At 43.1% G+C, this 19,952-nt stretch overlaps 1 pseudogene; it reads right to left on the reverse strand.

Moving 5' to 3' along the window:
• Positions 1-13,270: 13,270 nt before the first annotated feature.
• Positions 13,271-15,645, reverse strand: LOC147748579 (E3 SUMO-protein ligase KIAA1586-like; annotated as a pseudogene).
• Between the last annotated feature and the right edge of the window lie 4,307 nt (positions 15,646-19,952).

Consider the following 19,952-nt stretch of genomic DNA (forward strand, 5'->3'; position numbering starts at 1 on the left):
TGCACCACCATACACTGCCTGTCTTTTTATTTCATGCTTACAGGTTATTTCTAATCCCTATTTTCTCCCTCTTTCATTGTTTTCCTTTCTTTCTCTTCCTTCTCCCTTTCCTCTTTAAAACCATTCTCACTCGCTCAGGGTCAAAGTGTGATCCTGAAAAATTAACCCAGGTTCCCAGAAAGGAGAGCCACTGCCCGCCACCCCTATATCTATCTGCACAAATTAAGCACTGGGACTGGTTACAAGCTTGATGACAAACATGAAGAATCAGGACATCTCTTATCGCAAATATTACTGTACAAAATAGAATGGACCTTTTCTGTTAAAAGTCCTGGAAAAAGCATCAGCAATTTCATAGCAGGAGTACCTAGAATGCAACCGGCCGATAGGGGAGAGCTAGGCAGACTTCTGCTCCCACTAATGAGCTGAGACTACTCTGTTGCACAAACAGAACACAGGGTGTATTATTTATGTACACACTCACCTGCAATGCTCTCTTAAGTAAGTATTAAGTATTGTACTTATAAAGCTCACCATACACGATACAGCATCTTGGTACTAGAAACGAAAACAAAGGAACACCTTGTAAATTCAACAGTTTGGTCTTGAGCACTTACCTGAAGGCATTATGATTGTAAAATTGTCTCAAGTGCACCAGAAGACCACCCCACAGGTAAAGTGCAATCACAGAAAAGTTATTGCATACTCAAACATACAAAAAAGTATGCTAAATTTTGCAAAATGCAAAACCTACATTCGGTGAACTTTTTTAGCGTGAAATGTTTCCTCGCTGCCATTTTGAATGCGAGTACACACTTTACACAAAAAAACCTGCAAAAAACACAAGGGGAATGAACAACAGACATTCTTGTTCTGGTTGTTTGCGTTGTTCCTGTGCTGAAATTAAGTGTGGTGTAATAGTAGAATTTGCCAGAGTAATGGAAATTTCGCCTGGGCCTACTTCTTATGAACTTCGAAATTTTTCTGAAGGTGTAAAACAACCACATTGCCACATTCTATGCTCTTTGAAGCTTTTGGAAGGAACTGGCGGGGAGACCCAAGTACCAGGTGTTGGCATAATCAAGCCTAGATATAATGACAGCAGGAAACCACCAAGGCTCAGGCGTTGTAAATGGAAGATTTTTTCTTAGCACTCATTTGAAAATAAAAGGAAGGAACAACTGAACTGATCTGTCTTAAGGTTCAATTTCGTGTCAATATATAACCCAAGACCCTTCACTGATTCCAAAGGGTTCGGTGCCACCCCTTAATTATTGGGGAAGGAACTGAAAATCAAGCAGCTTTTTACCCCCGGTAGAAGACTTCGTTTTCAGAAGCATTAAGAATAATAAAGTTCATATTTATCAGCTGTAGGATTTCATAGAAATAACCATTGAGATTTTCCTGAATTTGATTGATCAGTTTATCCATTCTCAGAATCAACTGGGTGCCATCAGCATTGGAAATAAAAATCGCCCCATAAAACGTGTTTAATTTAGCAAGTGGTCTCACAGAAACGAATAAGATGGGGGAAGATTCTTGTAGGAAAACCAGGTTACTGATTTGGATTTGGATTAGAAGGGGGCTAAACCATAGATTGCAGTCTTTTGGAAATGAACGAGGCAAACAGCGCCGTTGCTGATCCCTGAATTCCTTCAAGTTTCCAGCCCGCCCGGAGGCTTGCGATTAGTTGGTTCCATTGTCTCACTCGTAATCTTGCTTTCTATTTGTTTGATTTGCTCCATCATCCCCTTTTGTTTCGCTTTGTTCGCCCTAAATTGGCAGGGTATGCTCAGACGTGAGTCCCTTGCTCACTTGGCCACTGGATTCAAGATAGCCTGGCTGATAAGGATTATGAATCCGAAACCGATCCCAGGATGCTTGTTTCCGGTCCAGGGAAGACATGGCTTGGCAGTTCGGGCTGGACTGTTCCCATGAGGCACAGGGTCAGACTGATTTGCAAATGGCCATGTCTGAACTGGGGTGGCTGAGTGAGCTAAAGAAGGGTGATGGATTATACCCAGATCAGTTGACTGGGGGTGAGTGTTTGACTTGCTCAAACGCTCCGTCCATCATCCCCTTTTGTTTCGCTTTGTTCGCCCTAAGTTGGCAGGGTATGCTCAGACGTGAGTCCCTTGCTCACTTGGCCACTGGATTCAAGATAGCCTGGCTAATGAGGATTATGAATCCGAAACCGGTCCCAGGATGCTTGTTTCCGGTCCAGGGAAGACATGGCTTGGCAGTTCGGGCTGGACTGTTCACATGAGGTACAGGCTCAGACTTATTTGCATATGGCCATGTCTGAACTGGGGTGGCTGAGTGAGCTAAAGAATGGTGATGGATTAAACCCAGATCAGTTGACTGGGGGTAAGTGTTTGATTTGCTCAAACGCTCCATCCATCATCCCCTTTTGTTTCGTTCTATTTGTTTATGTCATGCACTTGGCATTCCTCCTTGAGTGTTAAGCTCTGCCCGAGAGCAGCGACCAAGTACAATATCCCTACACTGATTAGCATTATAGCCTGTTTGTCAAACTTCTTTTTTTTATTGGGTTTGCAAAGGGATTAATATATTTGCTCGTGTTTATTTTGTGGTTGCATTTTGTACTTATTATTTTCTTTTGAGTTTGCATTAGTGCCTTTTTTATAAATATTTTTTTGGAAGCAACCTTTTGTGTGTATTTATACTGGAACCAGAGCACATTGTTATGTAAGTTTTATTTCGTTTGCTGGAATGTAGCGTTGTTTTGTTCGGTCGTGGTAGCGAGTAAATGTATTTTTGGAAGCAACCTTTTTTTCTGTGTGGCTCACGTTCTCTCCCCAAACACCTCTTACTTAGCTGTTGGCAGTTAGTTTTTTCGCTCAGCTGACAGCATTTGCAAAAAAAACACGTTCAGCTGATCAGAAATTCATTTAAAATTAATTCTTTGCATTTATCTTTATTTTCAGAACGGTGCACATGGGTGATTTCACCTATTCTTTGTTATTTTTGGTACCCAGCATGCCACAGCTGACAAACATGCCTCCCCCTCTCTTCCCAAACACTTTACTAGCTCTACACACCTCACCCCGGGCACCGCGTAAGCATATGGGTGTTTCATATGTTTAAAAGATGTGTTTTAGTTTCCACCATCCCTATACTGTGCGGATACTTCCTTGTTGCACTGCAAAAGACCCTTAGGAACGCCTCACTGCAGCAGCTTGCATTTTGGTGGACTGCCCCAATGCTTCACGTGTGTTGGCTTCGGCGCCCACCACTTAATCTCCCCTTCCAGCTCAAAGACAAAGATGAAATATTAGATGCTTCAGACTCGGTTTTACAGCTTGTTTTCTGTCTGTTTGGGGGGGGGGCGACCTATAAGTGCTTAAGTATCTGACACCTTAACACATTTCCCCAGGAAACAAGCATTGGCATAGCCAATAGGTATCGCCTTTGGGACCTTATAAGTGTTTAGTTATCCAGCACAATATCTTTGGTGCAACAACATCAACGTTGCATGGCTAAATACTTATAAGGTCCCAAAGGCGAGACCTATTGGCTATGCCAATGCTTGTTCTTCAAGCCTACAGCAAAAGCTCCTGAATAGATTTACACCAAACTTGGCATAAAAGGGAACTTCACTCAGGAAACTTGCTTTTATTCGTTTGGTGAAAATCACTTCAGTCGTTTTTCAGAAATAACTGTTTGAAAAAGGTGCTGGTTGGTCTTGAAATGGTTAACACTTTTGAATATCTCAGACATTTAAAGGAGTGCAGTGATTCATGAATATTATTAATTACATTTGAAAATTTGGACAAATGTGATTAGCTGATAATGATCTCTCCGCATCTCAAAATTGGTTAAGATTTAGGATTTGTTTTCCATGGAAAAGACAAGGCACAATAAAAAGTGCCTAATCCCAGGGTGGTGGTGGTGGGGAAGAGGGTGGAGACATAGAGGCGTGAACAATTTGAGTAATGGAACAGGATAAAAAAATTGAGAAAATACACATGTAAATACTGTTCAGACTGACAAAACAGTTAAATTTGTCTTTACGCATGCTATCAGAAATCCGCAGCTTTGTATTCCGCTTTGCGCATTTATACTCATCAGGTGTCATCAGCAGCACAGTTCACTTTCACTGAAGGCAATCTACTGAAGACACTGTCAGACATCAACTGACCTCAGAAGAATATGGCTACTTACATCTAACGTCCTCTTACAATAACATTACTATAAAAATAACCCTATTGCCTCGCTAATCTTTTACCCAATTGAGTTAATGTACACATGTTCATCAAAAATATTTAATGTTTGCAGTCTGATAATATTAAAATACAAACAGGCCAAACATTGCACTACATGAAAAACACAACAAAAAGATTTTTGAATAATTAAATAGTCAAGAAATAGTTTCAGCTCTGCTCAAAATAGATTTTTACAACTGCCCACTGGTTGTGATGTTGAGAGAACATGCGAGTGAGTTACAGATGGTGAAGGAGGGGATGAGGGCGCCAGAGAGAGTTAGAGGGAGGTTAAGAGTAATGTATAAGGACCGATAGAGAGACAGAATGAAAAGGAGCATGGTACAAAAGGTGGAACTAGAGGGTGAGAGCAAGAAGGGGATGAGTTTTAAAGGGTAGATGGGGGATTGAAGAAGGGTTGGGAAGATGAGGGAGATGGGAGCTAAAACAAAGAAAATAATAAGGTGCAGCTAAGGAAGAGTGGAAGGGCAAGAGAGAGAGAGAGAAGGGAGACAGAGAGGAGAGAGAGAGTGGGGGAGACAGAGAGAGAGAGAGAACACGTTTTCAAGTACTATAATAAGAAAGACAACCTACAGCTGCTATGTTTTGTTTGATTCAAAATTGGCAAATTGTGCATAAGACAAGATATTTTAAACGCAAACTTTGCAGCACAATCCATTAGATATAGGTACAATAGAAAGACATGAAACAATTAAGCATTTGAAAAGATTAACATAGACATTAAATATTTGTGATCTTTATCTTTACACATTTATTATCAAGTTTTTTTAAATCGGAATGTAATTGAACACCAGTATTCTGGTGAGCAAAAGTATAACATGGCACACCTTATGCAGAATTAAAAGAATATTACACAATGGTAGGTATCGCTGAACTAAACGCTCACACATACTTAACCTTAATTTCAGATGTTGCAGTTTCTAATAATTGCACAAAATGTGACGTAAAAAGAAACAAAGATGTCCCTTATTTCGGTTTAACATAACACAAAATCTAGGAATCGAGTTTTCCAAAAAGTACAGACCAATTCCAAGAGGTCATCTCCTAAGAAAACGTTTGCGCGCTGCCCTAGGCTCGACCAAAAACGGGGCTGTGAAAGAGTCAGCCTAGTTAAAGACATAAACCCAGCTGCCAAAGGGGTTAATTGAAACAAAGCTGACCCAGGATCCAGACTGGGTTGGTTGCTTTATATGGCTTTTCTGGGGTTCTCGAAAAGAGAACTGTTGCAAGCAGGTCCAGTGGTGTTTGTGACTGCGACAACCAGTTCTGTTTTTTAATTTTGTCTGCAGAGAGCAGTTTGCATTATGGGACTCCTAGTTTAGAACATAGGATTGTAAGAGTGAACCCAAAGAGTCAAGCATGTGAAGTGCTGTCCACGTAAAAAAACAAGACTATCTCAGTGTCTGGCGTGCCTCAACTCACTGTAGAGCTAAAACTCATGCACAGTAGAGTACTGTCAGCAGTCAGGTTGAGTAATGACCTCACAGGGTCTGACATTCCCGCCCGAGTTCCTCTGTGTGCCTGCATACGACCACCAGAAAGCCTCACATGGCTGCAATTGCTGCAGTTCAGAAATGTTAACAATGGATACCAATTTGGTTTTCATCGAAATGGAAACGTCCCAGTTGGTGACAATGTCGTGTTTTTTAGCAGTCTAAGGCAGTGTTTACTTAATTAACACTTTGGCTGCTAGGGGTTTTTCCCCTCCTGTGCAGATGATTTATGAATACTATAGTTTCATGACAAGGTCAACTCGTCATAAGCACAGCGCAGGTAACACCCATGATGAGTTGACCTTGTCATGAGCATGGAAGGGGTTAAAAGGTCTCTCCAGTGGCTCCTATTCATGTACTTTTTGTCATGTCGAAGTTGTTCAAGTGTAAACAGTTCTTTCTTATCACAGATTTTAACCAAGTCATGTAACTAACACCTGCATACACACACTCACACCACACACTCTCTCACTCTCTTTTTCTCTCCCACTCTCTCTTTCGCAATTACAGCACCTTCCCTCATCATATGTGGTTTGCTGTCTGTAATCTGGTCTCCACAGACTGTAGGTGTCACACATACACTTCTAAGTCCTGCTACTCATGCTTCAATAAAACATGTTCTCAGAAACTCATTCAATTGTATTAGTACAAAGAAAGAACTGCTTCAAACATCTAACAGACATCCAACTACTCGCTGCCTCTGTAAGACGGGGGGTTGAATTCTTAATTGAACCTTTCCCATAAAGGCCCATTTTCGCAGACTCTGAGGGCATATGCAGACAGGTACAGTTGGTAGGCAGCAACCTGACATATCCTTTTTTTAAATTATCATTTTATAACGCTGTGGCAAGTTATACTTGGAGCTTCTGAGGGGTAATGAGTCTTGGCTGATGCTTTGGTCCTTGGTGCCTCATATCCTGAGGATTAAAGATAAACAGGCTAGACCAGCAGGACTGTGGGGGAGGCCCATAAGTGGCTGATTAGAAAGGACACACGGGTTTCGGTTTCATAACTAAGGAGAGTGGAACCGATTAAAATTCTGCAAGAAAGCAGATTTATCTTGCAGGCATAGACTTTTATTTTATATAGCTGTAGCCTAACTAAAGGACCACGATCATCGACACATAAGCATGGTGGGTAAGGACCAGAGCTGTTTACATGATTCTTAACTTGACACTGATTGATATGTAAGTTAGTGAAGCATACAACCCAATTTGACTGAGTGACACTTACTGTTGGTGATGTTGTTTGTGTGCATTTTGGTGCCTTATTTGACAGCTATGTGATTGATTGTTACACCTCAAAGCACAGTGCTTAAGGAAAATTGGTGTCTCTTTTTTTCTTCATTATCGCGTATGAAAACACTTCCAGGTATGTGAGCTCAGACTACCAGTTGTTGTTGTTGGGACATTTGTAAAGCGCTGCGTTACGCACACCGGCGTGTCCACGCGCTAAAAGTGGGAGCGGCAGCGTGCAGGGAGCACAAAAGCTGAGCGGACAATTATATAGTATAAAGGAATGTTTTAAGTTTCGCTCGGAACCTAGCTTCCTCCGGTTCCAGGCAGTTGTACAAAAATAACACTTTAAATAAGTACTTCTCAATACAGTACTATAATGTGCTTATTAGTGTCAAAGCTTCCACATTAAAAAAAACATTAGGTGTTGTATCACCCAGGATAATATGCTGCATGGCTAAATACTTATGAGGTCCCAAAGGCAAGATCTATTGGCTGTGCCAATGCTTGTTGTCTATGTTTCCTACCATGGAGCAGGGACCAAGTACTGTATCTTTATGCTTTGGTTCTTTACCTGTTGGTTAAGGGGACTATTTTATTTATTTATTTCCTGCCTGTGTTACTGTTTGCCTGTGTTAAGCTTTGGCGCACATATCAACTTGCATTTTAATGCAGCTTTCGCCTCTCCCAAAGCCTCCCATATTGCTTTTTTCGAGCAAGTCTTTATTTTCTTTCTCTGACTTCAAAGTTAGAAGATTTACTGGTTTTGCTTGCACATCCCCCAAACCCCTACCCATTCGCTGCCCCAGCCGTACCGGTGTTGCTGTCTGTCCTTGGTGCCTGTTACACACACACACACACACTTTACTGTCCTTGCAGTGCACCACTTTCACTAGCTCTATCCCTCCACACACCCCATGATCTATCACTGTCCTCCACTTTTTGTTGGTCACTATATAATACCACTAGCAGCCCGCCCCGACCTTGTCCGGGTGCTTTCAGGCTTCCCCCTACCCCCGCCTGCCCCGTCATTGCCCAGCAGCCCGTGCCCCCGCCCGCCCCCTCCCCTGCCTGCCGCCTGGCCTGACCCTCGCCTGGAGGTGTTAGTCCCCGTCCCCCTCCTGCCCCGACCCCCGCCTGCCCCGACATTGCCTTTAGTAACTCCCCGTCCCCCGCCTGGGCCGACACCCGCCTGCTTACCTCATTCGCCGCTCCTGAGTGCAGGTCCTCGTTGCTCTGCTCCTCACCGCCTGTCCGCCGCCGCTCCTCCCCCGCGCCATGTCCGCCTCTCCGCTGGTCTCTCACCGCCGCTGGCCTGTCTGCTACTGCTCACGTGACCGCTCCTCCCCCGCGCCATGTCCGCCGGTCCTCTGACGCCGCTCTGACGCCGCTCCTCGACGTGAGCACGCACGTCGCGGACGGCGCTACTTTGGGGGGACAACTTTTTTTTTAAATAATTTTTTTTAAATATAGGTGCTTTTTTAAGTTTATATAGCCTATAACCATCTACACGCCCTGCCAATTTCTACGGTGTATCGGGTGTGTAGATTGGCGCAGTAGTTCCAGCGTTTACTTGCCTCAAAGCCTGCAAGTTTCTCCTTTATTATAGTAGTATAGATAACCTATCCCTACAAATCACCACTGATAAACAAATGTACTACTGTTCGCATACCTGCCACTGTTCCTACACTCGCCCACCGTCCCGCACTCGACCACTATCCCTAAGCTCTACTGGTATCCCTAAAATCGACCACTGTCCACACACTTTACCTCTCTCACTCTAGTTTCCTGCAACTAGCACCTTTTCTGCCGGAGTGCTCCCTGTCAGGGCACATTTCCATGGCCACTGCCTCAACCCGCATATGGCATATGGCCATGTCTGAACTGGGGTGGTGTGGAGTGCAAAAAAACAATGGATTTAGGCCCAGATCTCTGTACTGGGGTGAATGTATGACATTGTTCTGCATTCTGTCCATCAACTGTTGTTTTTGCATTTGTCACCCCGAGCGGGATGGGTATGCTCAGACGTGAGTCCCATGCTCTCCACACCACTGGAGTCAAGCTATCCTGGCTGAAGACGGCTGATAGCCAGAAACCGGTCCTAGGATGTTTGATTCCGGTCAAGGAAATACATGGCTTGGCAGTTCGGGCTGGACTGTTCCCATGAGGCACAGGGTCAAGGCTGATTTGCATATGGCCATGTCTCAACTGGAGTGGTGTGGAGTGCAAAAAAACGATGGATTTAGGGCCAGATCTCTGTACTGGGGTCAATGTATGACATTGTTCTGCATTCTGTCCATCAACTGTTGTTTTTGCATTTGTCACCCCGAGCCGGATGGGTATGCTCAGACGTGAGTCCCATGCTCTCCACACCACTGGAGTCAAGCTATCCTGGCTGAAGACGGCTGAAAGCCAGAAACCGGTCCTAGGATGCTTGATTACGGTCCAGTAAAGACATGGCTTGGCAGTTCGGGCTGGACAGTTCCCATGAGGCACAGGGTCAAGGCTGATTTGCATATGGCCATGTCTGAACTGCGTGGTGTGGAGTGCAAAGAAACAATGGATTTAGGCCCAGATCTCTATACTGGGGTGAATGTATGACATTGTTCTGCATTCTGCCCATCAACTGTTGTTTTTGCATTTGTCACCCCGAGCGGGATGGGTATGCTCAGACGTGAGTCCCATGCTCTCCACACCACTGGAGTCAAGCTATCCTGGCTGAAGACGGCTGATAGCCAGAAACCGGTCCTAGGATGCTTGATTCCAATCCAGGAAAGACATGGCTTGGAAGTTCGGGCTGGACGGTTCCCATGAGGCACAGGGTCAAGGCTAATTTGCATATGGCCATGTCTGAACTGGGATGGTGTGGAGTGCAAAAAAACGATGTATTTAACCTCTTCCATGCTCATGACAAGGTCAGCTCGTCATGAGACACAGTGGAGCTGTGCTTATGACGAGTTGACCTTGTCATGAACAATGATAAATCTTACTTTCCAGCACACAGCGGGAAAACCCCTTAGCAGCCAAGGTGTTAAGCCCAGATCTCTGTACTGGGGTGATTGTATGACATTGTTCTGCATTCTGTCCATCAACTGTTGTTTTTGCATTTGTCACCCCGAGCGGGATGGGTATGCTCAGACATGAGTCCCATGCTCTCCACACCACTGGAGTCAAACTATCCTGACTGAAGACAGCTGATAGCCAGAAACCGGTCCTAGGATGCTTCATTCCGGTCCAGGAAAGACATGGTTTGGCAGTTCGGGCTGGACTGTTCCCATGAGGCACAGGGTCAAGGCTGATTTGCATATCTCCATGTCTGAACTGGGGTGGTGTGGAGTACAAAAAACGATGGATTTAGGCCCAGATCTCTGTACTGGGGTGAATGTATGACATTGTTCTGCATTCTGTCCATCAACTGTTGTTTTTACACTGCCTCAACCCTCCACATATATGTCCCCTCCATGAAGATGTAAGGCACCTCTGCCCTGCCAGTGCAAAATGTGGCCATATGATGCCTGCATGAAACACAGCATAACTGCTTAAAATGTCACTTTGCCGAGCATGTGTAACATGGGCTTCTGCCCTATGAGTTTAACATTTGTATCCACTTGCCGCCCGATTAAAACATGTCTCTAACCCTGCCTTTCTGAATTATACACCTGTCCTGCTTGTTTGACGCACAAATACGCCCTGCTTGTGTTAAATGCCCCTCTGCCCGTGTCTGTATGAAATGTGCCTCTGCACTTTCTGTGTGAATTGCACATCGGCACTTTGTGTGTGAAGTGCGCCTGTGCCCTATGTATGTGTGATGCGCACCTTTGCCTTACATGTATTAAGTGCACCCCTGCCTTGTCTATATGAAATGTGTCTCAGCCCTGCCTGTGTGAAGTGCATCTATGCCATTCTGTTAAATGTCCTCAGCCTTGCCTGTGTGAAATTCACGTGTTTTTAACTGCGATATGTTCCCATAACCTGCCCTTGTGGAATCAGTGCCATTTACCCGCTCTCCTCCCTTAGAGGATGGGGAGGGTGAAAAGGGTTTAAAAGGGCAAGCGGGGTGCAGTGGCTCCATGCAAGTGGGCAGACTTTCTTGCGATAAGAACGAGCCCACTCTGGCAAATTTTTTGAAGGAATGTTACTTAGGAGCCCGGACTGTTAAAGCAGCGTTATTCTGCATTAAGTAACGATTATTATATCAGCTGCAGCCCGTCCGTTATGGTGAAGGAGCGGCTCGCCCCCTGCCAGCAGCCTCAAAACTTAAAAATAAGGCTTATTATTGTTTTCTTCTTTACGTTCTAAGGGTCGAGTCTTGGGGGTGGGGCCATGTGATCACAGTCATGGAGGGGTAGTGGTTGGCACTGTCGTCAGTGCTCATGTCGGTTTGGCTGGCCATCTTAGGACAGCCAAACTGGCATGTGCACTGAGAAGTCTCCAACCAGACCTGCGTTGCAAAGTTGGGGACAGCCGGCACAGGCTCCCAATGTCTCTGAAAGGGGAAATCCAAGGGGCTCAAGCCAATGTTGAAGCTGCTTTCATGCTGCCTGCAGCATGAGAGCAGAGTCTGGATTGGCCGTACGGTAGTTTGGGAGCTTGTGCTGCATTGGAGCGAGACAGGAAAAGAAGAGCGGCAAAGCAGCGGGTGGCAGGTAATTTCTTTTTTTGCTGTTTTTTTTTCTCGTACTTTCGTAATCATCCGTCCCCCACCTCTCTGCCCTGACTCCAGCTGCTACTGCACTACATCTTACTAAAGGGAGTTCATGTTTATTTCCACACAGAAACAGAACAGGGTTTAAAAATAAATTAGAGAATAAACCAGTCCAACGGGTTTAACACATTGGCAACAACTCCAGTATCCTCTAGCTTGTGATGAAGAGCTCTAGCAGACTCTGGACGTCTTTCCAGGACCCTCATTAGCTGCACTCATTTTCCATGATAAGAGCATATTTTTAATAGAATAAAAATAAGCACTGGCGTTGCCAATAGGTCTCGCAGTAGGAAAGTTGGAGCTATTGGTTTTGAAAATGACATTTTATATTTATATATTGCAGTGCTAATTTGTAAAATATGAAGTGCAGGTGCTCAAATGTTTGTCAGAGACCACACCTACTTTTCTCTGGCTCCGCCCACTTCATCAACTGGCTCCACCCATTTACTATATTGGCTCCACCCACATTTACAACTGGCTCTGCTAAAAGTTAGAGGTAATATATATATATCTGGCTGATCCGAAATTTCAGCAAGGGAGCCTTCCTCATAGTAAGGTTTTGATAGGAGGGTCCCTTGCCTTGTGAACATTTTGAAAAAGATTAACTCAAAAGTGCATTTAAAGCACAATGTTATTTAAAGCACAATGTTGTAATAAATTAGCTAAAATCACTAATGCATTGAAAAGGGACCATTTCAGTGCTGTATGTGCTGATTTGGTGAGAAAGGACAATACTGGGGTAGGGTATGCCATTTTTAACAGTCTATGAGTTCTAAGGTACAACTTTTACATAGCTTCTGTGCCAAAATAAACCAAAATGTTGTTAAAACACTCTAAACGGAGAAAGTGAATAACATCATGCAATGTACTTGAATTAGTCAGTCATGGCACTTCCAGTGGCCGAAGGGGTATGTGGTTATTCAGTACACTAGAGTATTTTGTTAGAGAAACAATTGAAAAAAGAGGATTACCAAGTGGGCTTGTTACTATAGCTTAGACCCTGGGGATATATGTGCATTTATTAGACACAGATTAGTTAAATAAAATATGGAACTATGCAGTTCTGTATCACACAGACACAACAGATTAGAAAAGAGGCATATATTCCAAATATGACTTTTTAATTCAAGAATTGTATCTTACCATAAAACTCAGCAAAATGTAATCTCCACCAAAAGGACCTAGAGCTACCTAGGCCAAAGGAATAGATAATGAAGAGGCAGTTTGCATTTCACAGTATTGCAAGTCATAGCTATTAGTGCAAAATGGCCATAGTCAGTGCCATACAAAATCTAAACCTATAAAGACAAAATAATGTAACATAAAGCATATAAATACAAATAAATATGTTCTAAAATGAAAAAGCAAGGTAAGTCTTATAAAAACAAAATAAATTATATAAAATATAATAAATATAACATCCAAACCAAGAGACAGCTATAAGAAAATATTAAATAAATTGACACTGTCAATCAATGCAAATAAATAACCTATATAAAGTGCACAACAATTAAATTTCCCCAAAAGTCCAGTAAAGCCTAACTTTTTTAAAATATTGCAATGGCCCATTTTTCAGTTAGACTGGGCTAGCATCTATTTTTCTAGAAAAGCCCACACACAGTCTAAATCACTTGTGCATTCCAAATCCTCCTCTTTCCTTGCTTTACTCCTAGTGTCATCAGCTGCTCTCCGTCCTTTTGCAAGCCATGACTGAACATAGGGGATTGGATTGAATCTCTTAAATGGTGGACATTAAAGAAGATATTGTTTCAGTCAGCAATGATGCTCTTGTAGATGTGCAAATAAGATTCATTTGAGAAAAGCCCCGCTCACATTCTGCAGTACTGATAGCAATAGTGTGCAAAGCCATCAAAAGCTCCTTGAACTGCCTTTTAATTTCTTTTCCTCCAGATTCTTTATACTCTCTGTACGCACGTATGGTTTCTCGGCTGGCAATGTTGAATCTTTTACACAGAGACTCAATGTCACTTTCACCATAAAGAACAGGTAGCTCATCAGGCCAGTACTGTTTGTATAAAACTTTCACTTCGTTAATCAGTGTCTCATAGTCAGCCTTTTTGTCAGCAGAATTAGTACCGCCTGTAGACAACAAACAATTTCTCAGATTTTCTGCAAGGCTACGAAAAAACTGTCCCTGTTCAATGATTTTGTCAGTGGTCTTTCCTTTGTGCAGCATCACACCCTGGAATATATTTTCTTCCATTGCCTTTTTACACTGTGAGAAATGCTTTCCTTGCCGGTCTACCATTGCCTCAAACACTGCTATTTGCCGACAAATAGCTCGATGGGCATCAATGATTGTAGAATCACGTTTCTGTAACTCGAGTGATAACTCTGATAACTCCTGAAGAGCATCATACATGAGGCCAAGATTAGCAACAAACTGGATAGATGATAATCGCCTTCCTAGGCCGGTGTACATATTTCGATTAGAACTGTCACGAGAAGCCTCAACAGCTGCACTAGTAAAATGCTTGTAGAGAGCAGGATAAGCATTCCAAACAGCTTCTACTGTTCTAAAGCTTGATGCAACCCAACGAGTATCTAACACTCTACCTATTCTGCAGAGCTGAATGTCAAGAACTTCTGCACACTCCTTTAGCTCCAAACGGCTTTTAACAGATGTGGCAAACAAAGAATATAGCTTGTCGAGTAAGTTTTTGAAGTGATTTGTAGCGCCAATATCTTTCATGACATCATGAACGGCAAGTTCCAGGCGATGTGCTGAGCAGTGCCAGGCTACAATATTGGGAGAGATTTTTTCTTGCAACCTCTTTACAACACCACTGTGACGGCCAAACATCACTGAAGCTCCATCACAGGCAACTGAAACCAGGCATTTGGAGAGAAAGTCCTCACTTATATTAATAGGATCTTTTTTTAGAGCAGACAGTAAACTACTTACTATGCCGTCAGCTGACAAATCACTCAGCTCAATGAGGTCAACAAAAATATTAGCTGGGGAGTCCATGCCAGGTAGCTGCATTCGCATGTACACAATTAAAGAACTTTTCCTATTTAACGCAGTGCCTTCATCTAGTAAAATACTTATTTTTGGGGAAAGTTCAATAATTTTAGCAAATATCTTCCTCTTCATTTCTGAGGATATGTGGCGTTGTATGTTTGAGCAAGCTACATTGGAGTGCAAAATTCGACCCATATCCAGTCCATTTAACTGGTGGCAGGCTATCTCTGTTTCAAAACCATACGCTGGCCTGTTCCGCTTTGCTTCCTTATAAGCTAAATATTCTGGATGTTGATGACATTTGTAAAGATTGAGCTTTTGCAGTTACTTGCAATAAAGAATCTTTTTTTGCATTTTCTAAGATTTTTAAAGTTGCAACATGAGCCTTGCTTTGTGCATGTTCTCCAATCTTTTTTCTCAATGATTTTTGCTGTTGTTGTAGATTTGTGCCATATGCCTTCACAGTAGAGTCAGTCCATTCTTTGGACAATTTCATTCCCCTGGATTTCTCAGCACCAAGATCACGGACTTGGCGACACACAGAACAGCCAAGGTTAGGGCCTTTAACAATTAACCACGGATGCTTGCGTTGGAAATACATCTTTTGATCATGTTTCCAACCTTTAGGAAGAATGCCTTTCCTAAAAACTGTGTCTGAATGTGGTTTCAGCGATAATGTGTCAAATTGTTTGCTAGTGCTTGGAGTTTCCTCTGTCTCAGTAGCAATCTCCACAGCATGATACTGGTCATCTCGGAGAGGACTATCTTGTGTCTTTTCTTCTGTAGGTGTGATAACGCTGCTGCTAGTAAGGGTGTCCCTCTCATCTAGTGCCTTCTCTTGCACTTCATCTTCTGTGTTGTTCCCTTCATCCACCGGAAGTACATGGTCTTTTTTAGCTACTTTATTAGTAGGCTCCCCATCGTCTTTGGGCTTAAATTTTGTGAAGTAGCTTGAAATCTTCTTCTGCCCACTGTGTGACATTCTAGGGAAGCAAAGTGAAATAAAACATGCTAGACATGTGCGAAGTGTGATGTCAATTCATCTAAGTAATTACATGCACAATTATTTTTTTTTGCAGTTTACTCCAAAGAAATTTATGCATCTGCACATATATTACCATCTACTACAACTGACTACAAGTATAATCCAAATGGATCTTACTTTGCCGGGTTTGCCCACCCAAATTCAGACCTTTTCCAATTCATACGCCTGCCTGCCCTGCAGCACTCACTGAAAAGAGGCACAAAGTCTTTAAAGTTTGCCTCACTTTTAAGCTTTGGCTTCCTGTAGTATGACAACTAAAGCAGGGTAAGGTGGAAGTGTGCAAAGTTAGTTACACACTGTGATTCACAAAAAGTATTCATTAATTGACACTCAAGGCCAGAATGGGAACCCAAAGCAGCCCTGGCAAGTTTTGTTTGACCAGCCCCCATACAGTGCATAGCAAGCAAGCTTAATGACTGCTAGAGATGTTTGCATGGGGGTCATTCTCCCCTCAAGAACATTTTTTTGAAAAGAAAAAACTAAAATGGTGCACAACATATTTAGCTGTATCAACTTTCAAAGCATAGTAAATTGTACACCTAAATGAGGACCTGCATAGCCACCAAGGCCAGAAAGCATGGTAATCTCACAACTTGGAAATGTCAGACAAAGGCACCCAGGCCAGAAATCATAGAAACGTCAGACAAAGGCACCCAGGCCAGAAATCATGGAAATGTCACACAAAGGCACCCAGGCTAGAAATCATGGAAACGTCAGACAAAGGCACAAAGCCTCAGGCCAGAAATCGTGGAAACATCACACAAAGGCAGCCCGGAAAGAAATTATGGAAATGTCACACAAAGTCAACCAACCAGGCCAGAAAGCATAGAAACATCACACAAAGGCACTCAAGCGACAAAGCATGAAAATGTCAAAGAAAGGCACCCAAGCCAGTGGTGCTGGAACAATTTCTACAGTGTTGGTGCTGCCCTCAATGTTACACCACTGAAGAAGTCATAAGATTGTGAAAAACCCAAACTTACACTAAGGACAAACACAGCAAATGAGCCTTGCTCATTCCGGCAGAGGTGGCGAGTGTGTGGTATGTTGCAGTAGATCATTTAGAAGCCCACTTCTTGTTGAGTGGTGTTGGTGTACTCAACTGTATGAACCAAAGCTTTCCACAATACTAAACTCACCACCCCAACTACCTCAACTTCCTACTCTATCCAGTGCTGAGGTAGAATTCCTGCATATCAGCTGAAGCTTTGGACATTTGAATAGCTACCAGACATTGGTAGTTGTTATTTGTTAATGATATCTATGTAGGCATACTGGCATTGGCATAGTAGCTCAACGAAACAGCTGTAACGATTCAAGATGGCTTGACATAGATCTTTCAAGCAAAGTGAGCCCTAGGGCTTAGCACTTTAACTTAAGGCAATCTCAGGAATGGGCTGGCGAGGTGAGCTGGCATTCTTCGAAATGGGGAAAAAAACGGACTTACTCAGATGATCCAGTAAGCAGATCTGTGCCTTGGGTTAGGTAAGGCCTCAAGGGCACTTTGCAGGCAGCATGTAGGCCTGTGCTAAATGCTAAGAGAGTTAAACTGCAAGCTATCTCAACTCAAGCCTCTCCCAGAGATGCTGTGCTGGCTGGCAGGGGTTCTTTATTGAGCTTCCTGCAACAGCTATTAGGTCTGTATCAATGAGGGATAACTTTACATCTATGTTCGGACTTGAGCACCTGTGCAGACTTATTTACCACATTAAAGTTACACATTTGAAAACGTAAACTTCAATGTAATGACATTTGGGAGTGAGAAACAAAGTCCTAAAATACTCTAGATAATTTGGACTACAGTTTAGTTGCAGGCTACACTAGAGAAATAGTTTGTCTCCGGAGCAAAATACAGTACATTTTCACCAAAACATTGGTGTCCTAAAAATTAAAAACTTTGCTCAAAGTTGTTGAACAATCACCGACATGTAACGCCCTGTTTGGGAGCATTATGTAGCGGAGTACCCAGTTTCTTACATTAATTTCGTTTAATAGCGCCTCTCATACCAGTTTAAGGTGTCAGAGCACTTTGCATCATTCACACATTGCATAAATACAATCCTATGTGTGTAACTCAGTATAGAGGGAATGTTACATCAGACAGGACTACAAGGTATAGGAGTCACATGTCATCCATGATTGTCATTGTAGGCAATATAGTTTAGGAGTTCAAAGTCTGAAAAAGCCCAAATGCAGAATTCAAAACATACCAGCATTGTTAGGGGTTCCCTTCAATAAGAAGTGATTTCTACCCACATTAGACCCTTTTTGCAAGATTAGGATAAAGAAAGATTAGCCCAAAAAACATATAGCTGTAATATATAACTTGCCGTTTGCATGCAGCTCTTTGATGACAGACAGACTAGTTAATAGCTTGCTGTTCTATTGTAGCATTTTAACTTACAAACTGCAAGTAACAAAAGGATCTTTTCGACAGAAGCAGTAACACACTGATCTATTTTACATTATATGAACTTTTTGATCTGCATGGTAAACGTTATTTGCAGCAGGTATATAACCCTGGCCTGTACTACCTGCCTTTCAAGCAGTCACAGCTTCCCCTACACAAAGCTCCTGGCTGGCTTTCTCCAGGTAGACGATTAATCACCAGTTATCTTGACATTTTACTTTTTGCCTGAATATTACTGGAGCCCAGGAACTCGGCACCAGCTGCTTTGCCTTATGCTTTCTCCCTGAGAGCATGTAAAGGACAGCATAGGCAGCATACATTGGCCTTACTGAGCTGGTGCCACATTGTGTTGAGGATAGTGCAGTCTCTTTCTCCTTGCAGTAACAGTACGGGAAAGTTCATTATTATATATTGCTGAGATCGTTAAGGTACGTTTCTTTTAAGGCCAGCTCAGTGGCAAAATTGTGCTGCCTTCAAGGGTAACTAGTTTCAAGGTTGTTTATTACTTGGGTAAGGTAAGGGGTTGTATATGATTCCTGCTGTAGCACAAGAAGGTGGCTCTGCATTTGCGTCATTGCAAGACGAGCCCCTGACAAGTTAATTGGCCAGGCTGAGGCTCCCATGCCCTCATGCACATCTCAACTCATATACCAACATCACTTCTTGGTGCAGAGCCTGCTCAGGTGACGGATTGCCATTGGTTTCTTTGCAAGCAAGATCATCACACTATATTACTTCCCCTTATTTAACCCCAAACTCTATTACTTCCCCTTAATACCAACTCCTCTTATGTTTGATGATGAGGGCGGCTCTTATGCGACACTTGCAGCTCTTCCAGGTAATCTCATACATGATACATCTGCCCTTAGCAGGCAATTCTGGCTCTGAGTCCACTAACTCTCTTGTAAAAAGGCACCTGTATTGACAGGACTGGAGGAGGTCATGGGGGGTTATTAGCACCAAAATCATCCTGTACTGATTCCAGGCAGCCCACAACTGCGCAACAAATAGCCAGTGAGTGCATACTGCTGGCAACAACAAACATGATTGTGCATCGATTCGTGATGATCAAACTAGCCTAAAGCCAGGGCATCAGAAACAACATTTAAGCAGTGTGATTTCCGAACATAAAAAAAGTTAATCTGTAGGCCTCACCTGCGCAGATTTATTATCCATTGCTATTTGCTTAAAAAAAAAAAACGCCTTAATGTAGTGTAAGTCAGAACATTTGCACACGTTGCAGCTTGCCTGGCACAGCCCCAGCCCGAACCCCCACAGATTTTATGATCGTGCCCCGGCCTGCCCTGAAAACGAAACCGAATCCTGCCCTGGGCCTGCAACCTGTACTGATTTCACCCAGGCAGCCCGCAACTGCGCAACAAATAGCCAATGAGTGCACACAACAAGCCAACAACAAACCTGATCGTGCATCGATTCGTGATGATTAAACAACTAGCCTATGCCAGGCAGGGCATTAGAAACAACAACATTTAAGCAGTGTGTGTGACGTCCGAACATAAAAAAGTTAATCTGTAGGCCTCACCTGCGCAGATTTATTATCCATTGCTTAAAAAAAAACCCAGCCCTTAATGTAGTGTAACAAGTAAGAAGTAGAAGATTTGCGCACGCTGCAGCTTGCCTGGCACAGCCCCAACCCGAACCCCAACAGATTTTATGAGCGTGCCCAGCCTGAAAACGAAACCAAATCCTGCCCTGGGCCTGCATCCTCTACTGATTACAGGCAGCAGCCCACAACTGCGTAACAAATAGCCAGTGATTGAGTGCACAGTGCACACTAAACATGATCGTGCATCCCATCGATTCGTGATGATCA

This window comes from Lissotriton vulgaris, chromosome 1_1, assembly GCF_964263255.1.
Source record: "Lissotriton vulgaris chromosome 1_1, aLisVul1.2, whole genome shotgun sequence".
NCBI classification, from domain to species: Eukaryota; Metazoa; Chordata; class Amphibia; order Caudata; family Salamandridae; genus Lissotriton; species Lissotriton vulgaris.